The sequence below is a fragment of the Lissotriton vulgaris genome, chromosome 11 (genome assembly GCF_964263255.1).
Source record: "Lissotriton vulgaris chromosome 11, aLisVul1.2, whole genome shotgun sequence".
In the NCBI taxonomy this organism is placed as follows: domain Eukaryota; kingdom Metazoa; phylum Chordata; class Amphibia; order Caudata; family Salamandridae; genus Lissotriton; species Lissotriton vulgaris.
Window position 1 is genome coordinate 450,132,087 of NC_141699.1, and position 17,212 is coordinate 450,149,298.

The window sequence follows — 17,212 nt, forward strand, 5'->3', positions numbered from 1 at the left end:
GGCCTTCCTGAGCTAGAGTGGTGGGAGAAGCTGTTACCTGCATCTGAATAGGCCACTCTCGATGCTGTCTCCACCCCCATTGAGTGTGTCTGGAGTCAAGACTAGGCAGGACAAGAACTTGTGCAGTACAAAGACAATTCTTTGAAGAATGGACCGAAAACCCCAGACTTTTAGAAAAGTTCTTGAGCAGAGAGAACCTCTGCCAAGGAGAAGAGCTGAAAAGCTGTAAGGACGAGTACTGTCCCTTTGCTGGGTGTTGCTTTGCTGGATTGGCTTGCAGTTCCGGATTCTGCTTTGGAGAGGAAAATGACTGGACTTTGCTTGTATCCTGCTTGGGAAGTTTCTCCAAGAGCTTTTGGGGTCTTGCCTGCCTTGTTGTGCCTAATCCCGTATTTGTCCTGCTGCAAAAACCTGATTAAAATCATCAAACATCGACACATCGCTAACCCTGTGCGGTGAACTGCGCTACGTTTGCAGAGTTTCCGTATTTTCGGCAACTTCACGGTTCGCGTAGACCGCAAAGTTACCGAACACTACACAATCTGCAACTTAACGTAGTTGTTTTTCTTGTTCGCGCGCTCAATATGCATTCTCCCGAGCGCTGTAATGACTTACTGGGATTCTGCATTCGGTGGCGAAATTTCCTATCAGTTCGCCTGCGCCACGAGCTTTGGTATCCGTCCGCACGATCCCGCAAGAGTGTGCAAACTCGAACACGTCATTCGGACACGTCATCTGACTTCCGGCAGCAGTGTTGGTAAGATCGCAATCTGGCGAAGAATATCTCTCAAGCATCATAAAACCTTCTCGAAAATGATAATTTTGCTAAAAAAACTCCTCTGATTGTGATTTGACTGTAGTTTTTTGTGCAAGGAGTCCTTTTTCTTTACTTTTTTTTAAAGAGGAAGGAAGTGCCTCAGAGTCTCCAACTTCCTGTTCCTGTCCAGCAGGCTCCTCCCAGTGCTTTGTCCATGTGCTGTTCACTTTCATTTGGATTTGGAGCTGGAAGGATCACTTTTTGTGTCTGTCTGCTGCATCATATCATTGGATTGGATTTGAGGACTTTTGGATTTGAGATTTACAAGTAAGTTGGAGAATTGGTGTACTTAGTTGTTTGGTTGAGGCATTGTTTGTACCTACATTTTTGGGGGATTTTCATCGTGTTTTAAAAGTTATTGTTGTGGGTGGCCTGTAGTTTCAGTATGGGCCTAGTTGTTTTTCTTTGATTGTAATTTCAGCCAGTAGGCCCAGAGGTACTCTTGGGTGCATGTTTCTGTGATGTCTGTTGAATTTAAACATCATTTAGGGCATAGATTGCATTGGATTGAATTTCTAAATGTGGGTTGGGGTGTATTTCACTTTTTGGGTGTGTGTTAATAAATACATACCTTTGTTGGATGTGTGTGTGTGTGCTTGTTGTATAACTTTCCAACCTTTCTTAGCCCTGTGGATTTTCGTTTTTGCATTTTTGTATTACCGCTGTGTTGTTTAGCATAGCAGGCCTCCTTTGTCTGGCCATATATAGGCCTGCTTGAGTCATTGTTTTCCTTGGCCTGTTGTGACTGTGAGTGACCATGTGGCAGGGGGCCATTTTGTGGTGGTAGTTTAGTAGTGCGCTGCTTTTTCCATATGAGTCTGCATGTCTTTCCTTTGTTACCCTTGGCTTATTCTTCTTGTTGTTGTGGCCTGGCCATGTAAAGGTGGCCATTTTGTGAAGGCAGGCAGTGTGCTTTTGCCATAGGCTTGCATTGCCTGTCTTCCATTGATCTTTATTGTGGGTGGCTAGCAGGCATTTTGTGGGGCCATCAAGGCAGTGTGCATTTGCCATAGACCTGATTTGTCTGTCTTTAGTTTCTTGTTATTGTGGGTGGCCTGGCTTGGCCATGTGGTGGCAGCCATTTTGTGGGACCAGCAATTGTGCTTTTGCCATAGGCCTCCAAGCTTGTGGCCTAGTCTGCCAGTAGGCCCAGAGGTACTCATCAGGGGTGCATGAAACAACTGTTTTTATGTTATCTGTTAAATTTAAACAACAGTTAGGGCATGGATGGCGTTGGATTGAATTGCAAAATGTGTTTTTTGGGGTGGTATTTCAGTTTTTTGGTGTTTGGTAAATAAATAGGCCTTTTCAACCAGTAGGTAAGCCTGGGCTTTCAGCTCGTGGACTTCTGGCAACTCCGCACTGCGCAACAACGCGGACTTACACTTTTTATCTTCTTCAATATGCCCTTTTGCGTGTGCAGTAATGACTTTTCATTAGGATCGCGATGCCAAACACACAGAATTTGCAATCTGGCAAAGAATATCTCTGGAGCAGCATTCAAACTTCTCAAAAATGATGATTTTGGTCATTTTGCTCAAATAACTCCTCAGGTTGTCATTTGGCTGTAGTTTTCTGAGCAAGGAGTCATTTTTCTTTTCTTTTTTAATTTTTAAAGAGGAAGGAAATTTCCAAGTGTCTCCAATTTCCTGTTCCTGTAGTTTGTCTTCCCGTTCTTGTTATTGTGGGTGGCCTGGCCATGTGGGTGGCAGCCATTTTGTTACGCCAGGCATTGTGCTTTTGTCATAGGACTGCATTGTCTGCCTTCTCTTCCTTTTCTTGTTGTTGTGGGTGGCCTGGCCATGTGGTGGAAGCCATTTTGTGGGACCAGCCACTGTGCTTTTGCCATAGGCTTCCTAGCTTGTGGCCTAGTCTGACAGTAGGCCCAGAGGTACCCATCATGGGTGCATGAAGCAACTTTTTCTATTTTGTCTGTTGAATTTAAACACAACTTAGGGCATGGATGCAATTGGATTGAACTACAAAATGTGTTTTTTGAGGTGTAGTTGACTTTTTGGGTGTGTTTTAAATAAATGCCTTTGTTGCATGTGTATGTGTTATTGTTGTGGTTGTTGCGTAACTTTCCAACCTTTTTAGGCATGTGAATTTTCGCTTTTGCATTATAGCTGTGTTGTTTAAAAGGATCCTTTTTCTAGCCACATAGTGATATAGGCCTGCTTGAGTTCATTGTTTTCCGGGTCTTATGCCAGAGATGAGTGACCATGTTGCTGGGGGCTATTTTGTGGTGGTAATTAGTAGTGTGCTGTTTTTGCCCCATAGGCCTGTGTGTCTTTCCATTGTTCCTCTTGGCTTACTGCTTCCATCCCCATTGCCAGCTAGAGGTCCCTTATGCTGCATCCGTCCCACATGATGCACAAATTAAGGCCAAACAGTTTCCACTACATTCATATTTTTGTTTTTGTTCTTTGCTATTCTTATTCTTCCTGAGTGTACACAGTACACTAGTAGTAATTTAAGCAAAACAAATTCCATGTTTGACTGATATTCTTCTGGCCTTTTTGCTTTTAGGTGAACAAAAGACTGAGGAGGAGGTGTCTGTCATTATTGCCCGTTGTACTGCCAGACAGACGTCCTGCTGTAGTACATGACTTGACGTGTGACCTGACCAGACATCTCTGCAACTTGTGCAACTGAGTGCTTTTGACATCTGAAGAAGATGGGCCCAAAGAAAGCAGGTACCAGGTCCTCCAAGACCAAGAAAGCTGCTGAGAAGAAGGAACAGAAGAAGGAAGTGACACTTAAGCCTGGTGTTCCACCCCACACCTTTTTTAGGAAAACAAAAAGTCTGGGGGGCAAGCTGGGGGCAGCACCTCCGCATCAGTGGGCCCAACCCAACAACCCAGGCACAAGCACATGAGTGTGGAAGAGGTAGCCAGCCTAATGGTGCAAACCAGTGATGCTGATCCTGAGATAAACTTATCACTATCTCAAAGTAGTACCCAATCAATCCAGGAGGAAAGTCAGGAAACACAGCAGATAAGTGGTCAACAACAGCCGCAACCACTGCCCACAATACTAGTAGTTGTTCCTCCCGAAGTAGGGGCAGTTCAATAAAATCAGGCCTCATGCAGAGGAAGAAGAAGAGGAAGCCACTCATTCAGAAGATCCATTGTCTTCCACATCCCCAGCAAGGAAAAGGAGGGTTAGCCCATTGAGTTATTTGCCAAGCATCTCTTCTGATGATTCAGATGCCACTTGGGAGCCACAACCTGAGCCTGAGAGGGAGACACGTCCCATGACCAGGCTAGGGAAAATGAAGGTTCCAGAAAGCCTTACACTTATGGAGTTTGATGTACAACAACAGGATGATGATGAGCCAGTCATCATGGACATTACTCCAGCCCCAGTACAGACCGACATTACCACATCCCAAATTGCTGTGAGGCATGTGGCACGGATAACACCAACACAGGTAACGCCAACACCACCTACAGCTTCCATATTTGCATTAGCAAAGGCTGGGCAGCGACCTACATCCAGCACAACCACCACCTCAGTTGAAGTAGATAGTGGTACACATTGTACTGCACAGAGTCAAATTCAATGCACACCCTCCAGTTTATCCAGCATTGGAAGTAGCACCTCCAGCCGGAGTCAAAAGTTAATCTCCCCAGTTTGGGACTTCTTTACGGTGAGTGAAAAGGAGGAGAACATTGCTATATGCTCCATTTGTAATACCTCTGTTAGTCGGGGTCAGCTTGGTACACACTATGGTACTGGAGGCCAAATAACCCATCTGAAAAAACATCACTTGATCAACTGGGATTACCACCTTCTTAGCATAAAAACTGCAACCATTGCTGTTGGTAGGGATAAACGAGTAGATGATCCAATCACAGTTGGAGAGGAGGAAGAGGGAGACATTCTCTCTGGTAGTGGTACACAAAGTAGCCCTGTCCCCAGCAGTGCAGTGGTACCGCCCATATCCTCAGCAACATCTCAGTGGCACAAGTGTAAGAGTCAGCCTGAGACACCAAGGAGTACAGGAATGAAAAAAAGTGTGTTGTTGAGTCTAACAGGAAGGAAAACCATGCAGCCTACCATTATCAGCATGTTGACTAGGGTGGAGGGGCAGTACGAACGCAACCACCCAATAGCACGTTCTCCTTTTTTCTTTTGTTGAAGGGGTGGGTTTTCTGGAATTTGTGACAGCCATCTGCCCAAAATGGCAGGTTCCCAGCCACTATTATTTTGCCAGAGTTGTTGTTCTAGCACTACATCACGACATGCTGGAATTGCTTGGAAAAGCCTTGTAGCAGAGTGCTGTTCAGAGTATCCACCTGCCAACAGACATGTGGACCAGTTGCTAAGCCCCTGATTACATGTGCATCACTGCACGCTGGATGTCTTTTGTGGGGTTTAGAGAACAGATACCAGTGGTGTTGACGCTGCTGAGATTTTTTATGCCACTCGTAAACATGCGATTGTAGCCATGTTTGCCATGGAGAAATCTCATACTGCTGCAAACATTTTGAATTAGTTTAACAGCAAGGTCCTTGAGTGGCTGCGTCCAAGAGGGCTTAACGTTGGTTTTGTTGCCACGGACAATGGCAGTAATGTAGTTAGGGCCATGAGAGATGGTGGCTATTTCAGGGTCCCGTGTTTAGCACACTGCATTAACATTGTTGTTCAAGACTTTCTAAAAAATGAATACAAAGTCAGCAACCTACTAGCCACCTGCAGAAGAATATGTACACATTTCAGCCATTCTTTTAAAGCCCGGAAGCAGCTGAGGGTCATTCAACATGAGCATAAAATGCCAGTCAAAGCACTCATCCAGGAGGTGCCAACACGTTGGAACTCAACTTATTACATGCTTGATCGTCTGTTTGAGCAGTACATACTACTCACTGCTTATGTCATGCACAGATTAGGGGATCCTACTGTGAGAGGCATGGCCATTGGGATGGGCCAATGGGATCTTGTTAAATGCCTGACAGAGGTGCTACTTCCTTTTGAGGTCTTTACAAATGAAGTCAGCAAGGAGGACTGTACTATGGGCCTAGCTATCCCATTGTTGCACATGCTAGAGCAACAGCTGAAGGAGGTGTCTGAAACATACGCAGGTGTGGATGACAAGCAAGAAGCATATCATTTGATGGACTCCTTAACCGTTCCCTTATCTGAAAATACAAGGATTCCAAATAACATTGTGTCACATCCACATTACATTACTGCCACAATTTTGGATCCACGGTACAAACTATTTCTGAACAGTCAGCCAGTAATTCTTTTACAGAAGTGGATGTTGTCAAGTACAAAACTTTGATAGCTGGGCAGGCCACTGACTTGGAAAATGAACGGCTGGTAATTAGATGTCCCCTGCCCCAGGTCCAGGCCAGAACAAGTACTACAGGGCATCCAGAGTCAAGTTCTACTTCACAGCCTGAGGGCAGTGCATTTGCCTCCCAGCAGTCACCAACACTACCAATAACATCAACAACAGCAAGAACAGGATAATCAGTCATGGTACAATCGGCAACTGATTGGTTTCCACGGCTGGGGGATGGTAAGTCCAGTGCTGATGCAAAGGCAAAAGAGGCCGAGCACATCTGAACACCCCTGAGCATTGAGCGGATGGTCCAGGCTTATCTGGTTGACCCAACAGAGGTCTTCATGGATCGAAACCCATTGTTGTGTTGGTATGGGAAAAGAAGCCAATGGACAGTGCTCAGCAGGCTGGCGATAAAGTATCTGGCTTCCCCTGTCGCAAGTGTCTCTTCTGATCGTGTTTTCATTGTTGCTGGTGCCATTGTAACTTTGAAACTGACCAGTCTCTCACCCAAAAGCGTGGAGAGGTTAACCATGATCAAAATGAATCAGCACTTTATACCACCAGAGTACAAATTACTTGAATCACCGCAGTAAGAGAAGAGCGACTTCGATGATGGAAGCAGTGTGTTAGATGACCAACTTCTGGTTGAACTACTAGGGTTTGAGGACGAGCTCCTCTTCCTTGACAACTAGGCTTTCAAATTGTTACTGTCTTCCTTCCTTTATTTGTGTGTGTATCTGTCTTTCTGGTTCAAATCAAATCACAACAAATCCATCACCACCGTCTTCTCTTTTTATTTTCATATTGGAGTTGCGCCTCTGTGCATTTAACTGTCCACTCCTCAAAATCCTGCTCCATCTTCCTGACTCGCCCTAAATAGTAATACATTTCCATCAAGCCAGTCATTGAATGGAGAATAGTATAAGAAATGCTGTCTCTAACAGTCCCTCTAGAAGAAGTAAAACATGACTATAGGATAGGTATCCTCCTTTTGTTTCCGAGCCGCAACTCATTGCTGTCCAAAGGCTACCACCTCTGCAGGCATCCACAACTCTTCACTGTCAGAACTTGGCTTTCGCCAGTTGCCAGGCATCCAAAAGTAAAATCATCACTGTCAGAAGGCTACAGCCTCGGCAGGCATCAAAAGCTCATCACTGTCAGAACAGAAGGTACTTGCCAGAGAAAGACAAGACTCTTCAAAGAAATTTGCTGACATTTCTGCAAAATCAATTGACCAATAACCGCTATCCAGGCCGTGGCCCATCATCACAGCGCTGACCATGTGAACCAACTTCAACTGCGATAAAGTGCCACAGATAAATAAGAAAAAACCAAAACAGCAAATAACACTCAAAATGAATGTGGTGTAATAATGAGGCCACTGCCTAGTTAAAAAAACACACACCTGTCAGAACTAGGCATCTGACAGCCAAAGAGAAGAGTAAGACAGTTAATGATGGCATGCATTGGATGCTTGCTAACTCTGAGCGATTGCTGTTGTTTGTTTTGATGTTGTGCATGAAGTCAAACTCTACTAGTAATTAATCTACCAACTAAAAGTGACTCAAGTGACAGTCAATGTTTCCCTTCTTGTTGTTTAATAACCAAATTGTACTCTTACGACTGCAGGTGCAGGCCAATATCCTTTGTAATTTTTTAATATGGAATATGGACTTCATCGGAGTCACTACGGACTGAGTTGGAGTTGGACAACATGTACCACACCATGATGATGACCATACTATCTTTGCATGCAGTCAGTCAGTTGGATCAGAGATGACTGATGGAATAATAACTCGAGGCATTTACTTTCAAATTAAGTGGCATAAAAGGTAAATAAGTCAATAACCACAGCAGACCGACATGTCTTTGTAGTGGTGGAGTCCAGTAGTACTAGTTACGAGTGCAGTAGTGGAGGTATGACTGATAGCCGTGTGTTGATTTAGTTACTTACTTTGGAAAATGCTATGTTGCTGTATATGTGTCCTGTTTCAGATTAATGCCGTAAACAGACTTGTTGTTTAATAACAAAATTGTACTTCTACTGCAGGGCTATCCATTGGACATTTGAATATTGACTCTGGACTCACTACGTACACAACAAACTGAGTTGGACACCATGATCATGATTGATGACCACATACCATACTCTTCGCAGTCAGTCAGTAGGATCGGAGAAGAGTGATTGATTGATGAAGTGGCATAAAAGGTAAACAGACACAACAATTCAAGAAGAACCACAACAGACCTACATGTCCATGTAGTGGTGTTGTTGAGTGTAGTGGTACGACTTAATTTTGAAAATGCTAGGTTGCTGTATTTGCCTGGCTCTGTCAAAATGTAAGCTAAATGAAGGTTGGGTCACAGCCCGTCCTGTTGTTGTTGTAGCTTAATGCTGTAAACAGAGTAGATATGATGTATCCTGGCCGCCTCAGTCTGAAAGTGTTCTCTCTTCTCTTCTTGCACTCCACCTTGATTGATGCTTTTTTTTTATTCATTGATTTTTCAATACCCCTTTTGTTTTTCCATCTACACTTACAGGCCGGCCCTTACCCTGCGCTATACTACTGGGAGAAACAACTCATACTTACCTTACCAGTCCTCATCAAGCAGGCAGTGGTACCCAAGATTGATGTACGGGGCGCCCATGGAGGACCAAGATGAATGACGAGATGCAACTCCACAATTCGACCAGGGTAATACAGTAACTTTAGTATCATTCCTAGTCTTTTAATTAATTTGATTCTTTTTTTCTCTTCAATCATTACGTGTGTTGTTGTTGTTTGTTTGCTAATTGAACCTTAAAATGTTTTTTATTTTCTTTGCTATCTTTTAAAGTAAGCCGGTTACAACATGCAATTGGGGTCTCTCTGCGGGCAGACAGCCAAGGCAAATTGCATATTAATATACTGCTATCCTGTACTGTCTAATTGTCTAGTAGTAGTTAGTAAGTACTACTCATTAACCATCAAGTTATCTTCATTGTGCATGTATTTCCTTTTACTCCCTTTATAGATTCATCGGAAAAGATCATGGTCGTCTACCAAGATTGTGTTTTGCTTTTGTTGTGTGTTCATGCGCACTGTTTTTCTTTGTCAAACTTTTTCCCAAACCCCCTTCCCATCCATTCATCAAACCCTGACCCTCTTCCCCGGGCTGTGTGATATATAATGTGGTGTGACTACATTAAATTTACACCAACAATTGATCACACGCTTGCTGGGCCAATACAATTTCAAGGCAGGGCGAGGATCTTCTTCTGCTTGCTCACCCATGCTCAGTCTATGTGCAAGTCAATTTTTTTTCCATAGAGACCTAGTACATCATAATTAATTGCTGACATTGATTGATTGCAGAGCTGTGAGAGCTGTTCTTACTGAGTTAGACTTGATCTACTCTATTATTTTCTTTTTATTCCTTGTGTCTCCCTACTTCGTGGTCACCATGTCCAACCTGGGACTAACATACTCTGAGTCAGAGATATCAGACATTTTATCTGACTCCAATCTTTTTGCTGACCCAGTCATATCACAAGTAATAGCCCACACATCCGAGTGGGAGAAACTCACAGAATTGAAACGAGATAGAATACGCACCATTCTCCATGGAACAATTCTAAAACAATATTTGCTCAAAAACATTGCTCCCAGACGGCTCCTCGTCACCAATGCCCCGCAGATCTTTCTGAATGATGCCACTTTCCGCCAGGAATGGGCCATGATCGCATGGCATTGTATACGCGACTGGCTCGTTCTAATTATAAAAACAGCACTGAGACTCTCTGAAACAATTCTGGTGGAAATTCAAGAAACTGAATCACAATTTAAGGCGACTATCACTGGCTACAAAAACAAGCTAGATGAGATTAACAAAGAATTGAGTGAATATATGGATAACCTCATGCAATCGAAAGTTACCAAATTTCAGAAAGATTTGAAAAAATTCGAATTTGAAAAGATTTACCCATATTCGGCAGCCACATTCACCCCACCAACAAGAAACCCTAGCAACACTGACCAATCGGATGAGGACTCATCCAACAGCAGTGGGTCAAGCAACGGGTCCTTCAAACAAGAAAGGAGAAGGGGAAACAGAGGCAACCGTAACAACAGAGGAAGACCTGGTTATTATAACCCACAACAGAGATGGCCAATACCCCCCCAAATGGGTGGAATGGGACATCAATTTCCCTTCCAACCCCCCTTCCAAATGATGGGCTGGAATCCAGGCTTTATGCCACCACCTAATTTTCCCAACCAATATCAACAGCCTTTTTTAGAGAGGGGCAGGGGAGGAAGAGGGTATCGGAGAGGGTTCAACCAAGTATCGTGGGAAGACGACGATGCAGTGGGCAACCACACCCGCAGCAAGACCCAACAACCAGGGACGAGCAGTCTTTAAGCCTAATCACTGACCTCTCGGACAAAATACTGACAACAACCGAAACCAAGGTCCTTGAAAGAGGCTTAGGTTTCGTCCCTACATCCCACCCTGAAAAATTCAAGCTCCATTGCGAGCTTGCTGCTTTCTTCAGGAAACTCAGGTTGAAGGCATTTTTTGAAGACAAAGAAGACCCAAATGAAGCTGCTCGTAAAGGGGATACTGGACTCAGACTAGATTGTACATTCACCCCTCCTCCGCACACAGTACCAGCAGCAATCACTGCCTTTGAACAGGTCGTGTTCTTGGATCTTGAAACCTGTGCAGATCCCTCTACCTTTGGTAATTTCAGCACTGTAGAGCATCATGCATTACAAAGTCTACAAAAAGATCCGAACATTACCATAAAACCGGCAGATAAAGGCGGGGGCCTTGTAATACAGAATACCATGGATTATGATAAAGCATGCCAGGTCTTACTTGATTATAGGAAAAACTATCTCCCTCTAACAAGGGACCCCACTGAGGAACTCAGGACAAGAATCTCCATTCTTGTCAGTAGGGCGCTGGAAGATGGGCATTTATCTAAAAATGAGGCCGATTTCCTCAGTACCAATGACATTGTGACTCCCTACTTTTATATATTGCCTAACACGCATAAAAACCGGTTGCCCCCTCCGGGACGTCCGATCGTCTCTGGTATTGGCTCCCTTTTGGAACCACTGTCACGTTTCTGTGACCATTACCTTAATCCCATCGTTCAGAACACCCCCACCTATCTAAAAGATACCAAAGATCTTTTGCAACTTTTGAAAGACTACAGTTTTGCCGAAAATTCTGTGACTCTTGTGACACTCGATTTCGAAAGCCTTTATACCAGTATCCCCCAGGATGATACGATCAGAGTCCTGGGGGCAGCAATGGACTCAGTGCTAGGTATGGGCGAATTTGGCGAATCTCGAGTTCGCGAATTTGCGAACTCGCAATCCGCAAAATCCGCAAATTTGCAGATTTTTATTTTTTTTATGTTCGCACGGGTTTCTGCAAGTTCGCGAGGGTTTTGTACAATTTCGCAAATTGCGAAATTGTACAAAACGCGTGCGAACTTGCAGAAACCCGTGCGAACACAATGTGCCCAGTAGGGTATGTGCCTCTTGTGTGAATAAAAGGTCAGAAAAAGATCAGTTCAGCAGATGAAGAGAAAGAAGCTCGGGTATTGCGCTCGTGAAAGTCAAGGATGCAAAGCCTATCCAGCATCACAGCTGATTTTCCACGGTAGATTTGGGAAGAAGGCACACCTGTCCAGCCTCAACGACGCTCACGATTGTTTTTGGGCTAATGAATGAGTCACTGAATTTGAGCATCAACTAGTTCGAGCGACCATGTGTGTGTTACTATGCAATCGCCCCGAAGGGCGCAGGGGTCCCTTGAGTGAGCTGCAGGCCTGACCTGTGCCCAGCCATGCAACTATTTTACAATGGCGACAGCAAGCTGCCAGCGCCGTTGTAAAATAGTTACAAAGTTAGCTTGCACAGGAAGCACTGAGATAAAATAAAGCAGCACCTGCTTTGTTTTATCTAGTGGTTCCTGTGCAAGCTAACTTTGTAACTATTTTACAATGGCGCTGGCAGCTTGCTGGCGTCATTGTAAAATAGTTGCATGAGTGAGGGTTCAACTTTTGAACCCGTTACGTTCGCAGATTTTTTTTTGCGGATTTTGCGGGAAATCCGCAAAATTCGCGGATTGCGGATTTCCCAAAAATCCGCAAAATCCGCGAGCGTAACGGATTTCCGGCTCACACCTACTCAGTGCCTTGGAATTATCAGACACCTAAAAAAGTCCTCATTGACTGTGCCACTTTAGCCCTAAAGGAGAATTTCTTTTCACATAAGGGTCAACTATACTTGCAATGCACGGGAACTTCGATGGGCAGCACTTTTGCCCCAAGTGTGGCCGGCCTGTATGTCGCTGACTTCGAGGCTAAATACATCTTACAATCAAACGGACCCTTCACCTCCTGCATCCAGATTTGGAAACGCTATATTGACGACGTCCTAATGATCTGGACCGGCAGTGATGAACAACTGCTATCTTTTCTCACGTGGATTGACACTTTGGACCCGAATTTGGAATTCACACATGCTACCAGCAAAAAGGAGGCCATCTTTCTTGATGTGACCATCAGTGTCACGGGGACTAGTTTGTCAACCAAAACTTATTATAAACCCACTGCTAAAAACAACTTACTGGAATTTACTAGTTTCCACCCCCGCCCACTGAAAGAAAACCTCCCATATGGTCAGTATTTACGAATCAGACATAACTGCACCAACCTACAGTACTTTAAGTCACAATCAGATGACCTAACAGAAAAACTAAAGTCAAGGGGCTATCCCGCAGCAAATCTGAACAAGGGCTACAAAAGAGCGCGCAATCAACCACGGGCAGCTCTTCTTGAGGACAAGACTGACAACCTCAGTACCATTCCGCTCACCTGTGTCACAACATACAGCACCCTCTCAAATACCATAAAAAAATCCATCAACAAAAACTGGAAAATCATATCCAGCACCAACAAAACTTGTGAAAAACCCTTGTTTTCCTTCAGGAAGGGACACAGCTTAAAAGATGCCTTGGTCCATACACGACCCAAAGTGACCCAAACAACAACTAGATCTGTGACAGACACGTGGGGAATGCTAAGAGTAACGGGCCACTTCCCCTGTTCAAACTGCAGCGTCTGCCACCTTACAACACATACCAAGACCCTGGCACTCGAACCAGGGAAAGTATGGACACAGAGAGATCACACCAACTGTAACTCCCAAAATGTGATATACATGATTACCTGCACTTGCAGTCTACGCTACGTAGGCATGACAAGTAGAAAGGTCAAACAGAGGATCTGCGAGCACCTAATTAACATAAGATGCAAAAAAGCCAGAACAAAAATGAGCAGGCATTTCCTTGAACACCATCACACCACCAATGACATGCAGTGGACTGTGATTGAACAGGTGAATACTGGCAATAACATCAGCAACCGTCTTTCCGAGAAAGAGCAAAGATGGGTCTATCGACTGGGGACCCATCTAGCGGGATTAAATGATGACATCCCTTGGAATTCCGTGATCAAATAGATTCCTTTACCAATAACCCATTTTCATCTTTGGAATGGTACCCCGTGATCACTGCCACCTGACTAACTACATGCAATACTGTACCCAGTGACTATTAGCAATCAATGTCACTATCTGATAATTTGACCCAACAGGACCTCGAGGTCATCGCAAAATGCAAATCAAATAATCAGCCGCTTTTATAACACACTGGCGTATACCATCCTTTGGCTGAGTGCTAAAATCTTTACCTTTTTGCCAGTCATATGTTTCTTCCGAGAATTTGATCTTTGCCTGGTTTATAAATAATGACTATCTGTCCGTTGGCCAAATCTATAAATTTATCAACTCTCAATGCCTAGCGCTTGGTCACTTAGCAACCGACCAAGCCCCTCTCCAGACTTCCGCCCACGTGACCAACAACCGGCCTCCGACGCCGGCACACGTGACCAGCCACGTCAGACCAATCCTTACGTCCTATTAGCCTTCCATTACCAGGCGCCTCCCCCTCACTCAGGCGGGTCCCGCCCCCCGGAACCTTTGCCTCGCTGCCAAACATACTTTAATCACTCATGAGATCCGCACTTGATCTTCGGGGTCCAATATGAGGGTTATGCAGGTATACTGAGGGTGCCTAGCGTTGAGGGCGTAAGTCAAACAGCAATCATCAATACTCTCGATCTCGGCGGCATATCGCGGACCTAAGTACCTTTCCTCTCTATTTTCTGACGATTTGTATGTTTCATCCCTCTCCCAAGGGTGTGCCAATTTCGCTACCACCCCCCTCCTGTGACCCATGATGTACCCCTGCTACACCATAAAAGTGAGACATTTTAAATTTACCTTTATAGCGATCGGTTCACTACTTTCACATATTGATCGCTCATGGGAAGACAATCTTCCCTTCTTAATACTTTTACCCATTATCACTAATTTTTCTTTTTTAGCACTTTGCACTTCCCAGTGACTAGTGCTTATCAACCCAGGGACAGAGGTGGTGATAAACATAGTGTTACAAACGCCACACACTGTCTCCTCACATCGATTGGAGCACTTTAGATGTACAATTGTGATTATGAACAAACCTATAACTGTTTGTCTTGTCCTTTGTGTGCCTCTATGTCTTTTCTTTCTTTCTAGGTGCAGAAACCTTAATGAAGGAAGCCTCCTAAACCAGGAGTTAGTAGGAAGACATTTTCTCTTCCTATTTTTCGCACTTTTTTCACTTTTCTTTTTACACGTACACGTTCCTAGGTAATGGTGGGCCTTAGCGTGCCCATACCGCCAGGGTTTAGTACACCTATATAGTCCTGATGAATGCCTGGTAAATTCACATCATTTCAGAGGCAGAAACATGTTGACTGACTAAGGAAATAACCACACAATTAATTTGTGGACTACTTTCCTACACTTAATTTTAATAACATGTCCTAAGTGATCGCTCAATAAATCATTTCCTGATACACTAAAGACATTTTTAATCCCCTCACCACTATTTAGTTTATTTTTTTCACTGCACGCCTTAAACTCACATATCCTGCTCCGCAGTAGATCTGGCATCGAAGCACACTGAAGAGGCATTCAGCCTCTTCAGTGGGGCCCAATGATGAAGCATGTCATCACCAGGTGGCGAGTGAGGGCCTTCCTAAAAAACGTCCTAATCGTGGCCGGTTTTTTTTCTCCTTTTTTTCGTTGCTCCTTCGTGTGTTTCCCTTGAAACCATATGACACTTCTTTTTTTGCTTATTGATTGGATCATCAACATCCCACCACACAGCAGAAAAGGATAGGATTTATGATTGTGTTAAGTGACTCAACACACCTACAGTTTGTAACTTTTTGTACAAGTCTATCCCCGCCACCATTAAGTTTTATTTTACTTTAGCATTTGCAATATTATTGTTTGTTTGGCAGTCTTCTTGTGTACTGTACTTTACTTCGTTCTACTACTCCTCCCTCAGACGAGTGACTGTCTCAATTTTTTTTGCAAATGCTACTTCCACTGTCTACTACTACCACTACAACCAAGGCATCTTCTCCATTCTCTTGGTAAACCATGCAGCCATCGCTGTGCCTAACTTAATCATCGTCAATCACAGGTAAGATAAGTTTGGGGGAGGTATAGTGGACTATGAGGAGAGACTGACTGTACAAGTCAAGTAGGACAAATAACTCAGTGAGGGGTACCACATCTATCGTTTGTGTGTTACAAAATCAACAGATTATTTAAACCAAACAGCGGTATTCGTACAAGCGCCTTGAGACCCTTGCGGGTGAGTAGTGCGCTATACAAGTATCAATTTACATTTACATCGGGAAGGGGGTCTGCTGGTAGGCCACCCACCAGCATGCTGCAGACCCTCAGGCCAGGTCAGTGGGGGCTTTCCAGGCCAGTTTCAACAACAGGGGCCCCCTACACTTTGGGATCCTTGTGGGATGGGTTGGGCAGGTGGTCGGCACAATCAGCGACCAGTAAGGAAACACTGCCAATGAGGTTGCACGCAGGCAACACCCTCCTGGATGTTAACAGGAAGTCATGGTGGAGTATCGCCCCTGTGAGTTCTGACTGGCCAGCCTGAACTTCTGGGCAACGCCCATGAGAGACCAGTGCTCACTGCTAAACCTGGTATGCACCGCTACTGTGTGATCCTTGCCACTCTGTCAAGGCCCTCCTGGCCCGGACCAGAAGGGTCACTTGCTCTGCGGTCTTATATAGTCAAGGACCGAAGGTCGGGGAGGAGGGGGCACTCTGTGCTTCCCATGTGGGAGCGCAGTAAAGCTGTGCTCAGCCGTAGGCGAGAAGGAGGAGGGCATCGGCGGGCGCACCCGCATTTGAGAGGCACTGCAGCAAGGTCACAAGCGGTGTAGGGCAACGCACCATATTCAGGCTGTGTTTATTGGTGGTAAAGCGGCGATCAGCACCATCGCAGAGACGCCAGGCACAGGGAACATTCTGGCATGGGGCAGCCCCCAGCTAGGCCCGCATACACCTGCTCGGCAGTCACTGATGGTGGGTAATGAGGCCCCAGTCTGGCACAGGCACTCCTCGTGGCCATCAGGTAAGGGCCACGGGGACAGGGTACTTCGCCACTTTCAGGACTTTTGCCAGATGGTGACAACGGCTGCGAGTGCCCATATCCTTGTGAGGTGCGGATGTTGATTGGAAGCAGAACACTCCACTGTTCCCCCGGCCCCACGCCAGGTGATGTCAGCAGCCTCGGCACTCAAGGCCCTCAGGCAGGTTCCATTGCACTCAGGCAATGGCCGGAAACAGGACACTCTGCAGCTCCCTGGGCCTTGGACCAAGTGGGGACACTTGGTAAGGCTCCCCTGCCCCATGCACTCGCACTGCAACCCTCTGGTGCCGATTGTGAACAGGATACCCAGCAGACCAAAGTAGGCAGCTGGTAGACAGCGAGCGCAGAGGGCAAGCAGGGCAGTGGCTGTTGTCTGGTGGTGCACTGGATTGGAGATTTTACACATCGAAGGGACAGCAAGTGGTGGCAGGCACCTGTGCAGTCCACTGGCAGGAATTTAGTGGGATGAAGGAGATAGTTGCAGAAGAATTTGTCATATAGTTCCTAGGAATCCCCAGGACTTG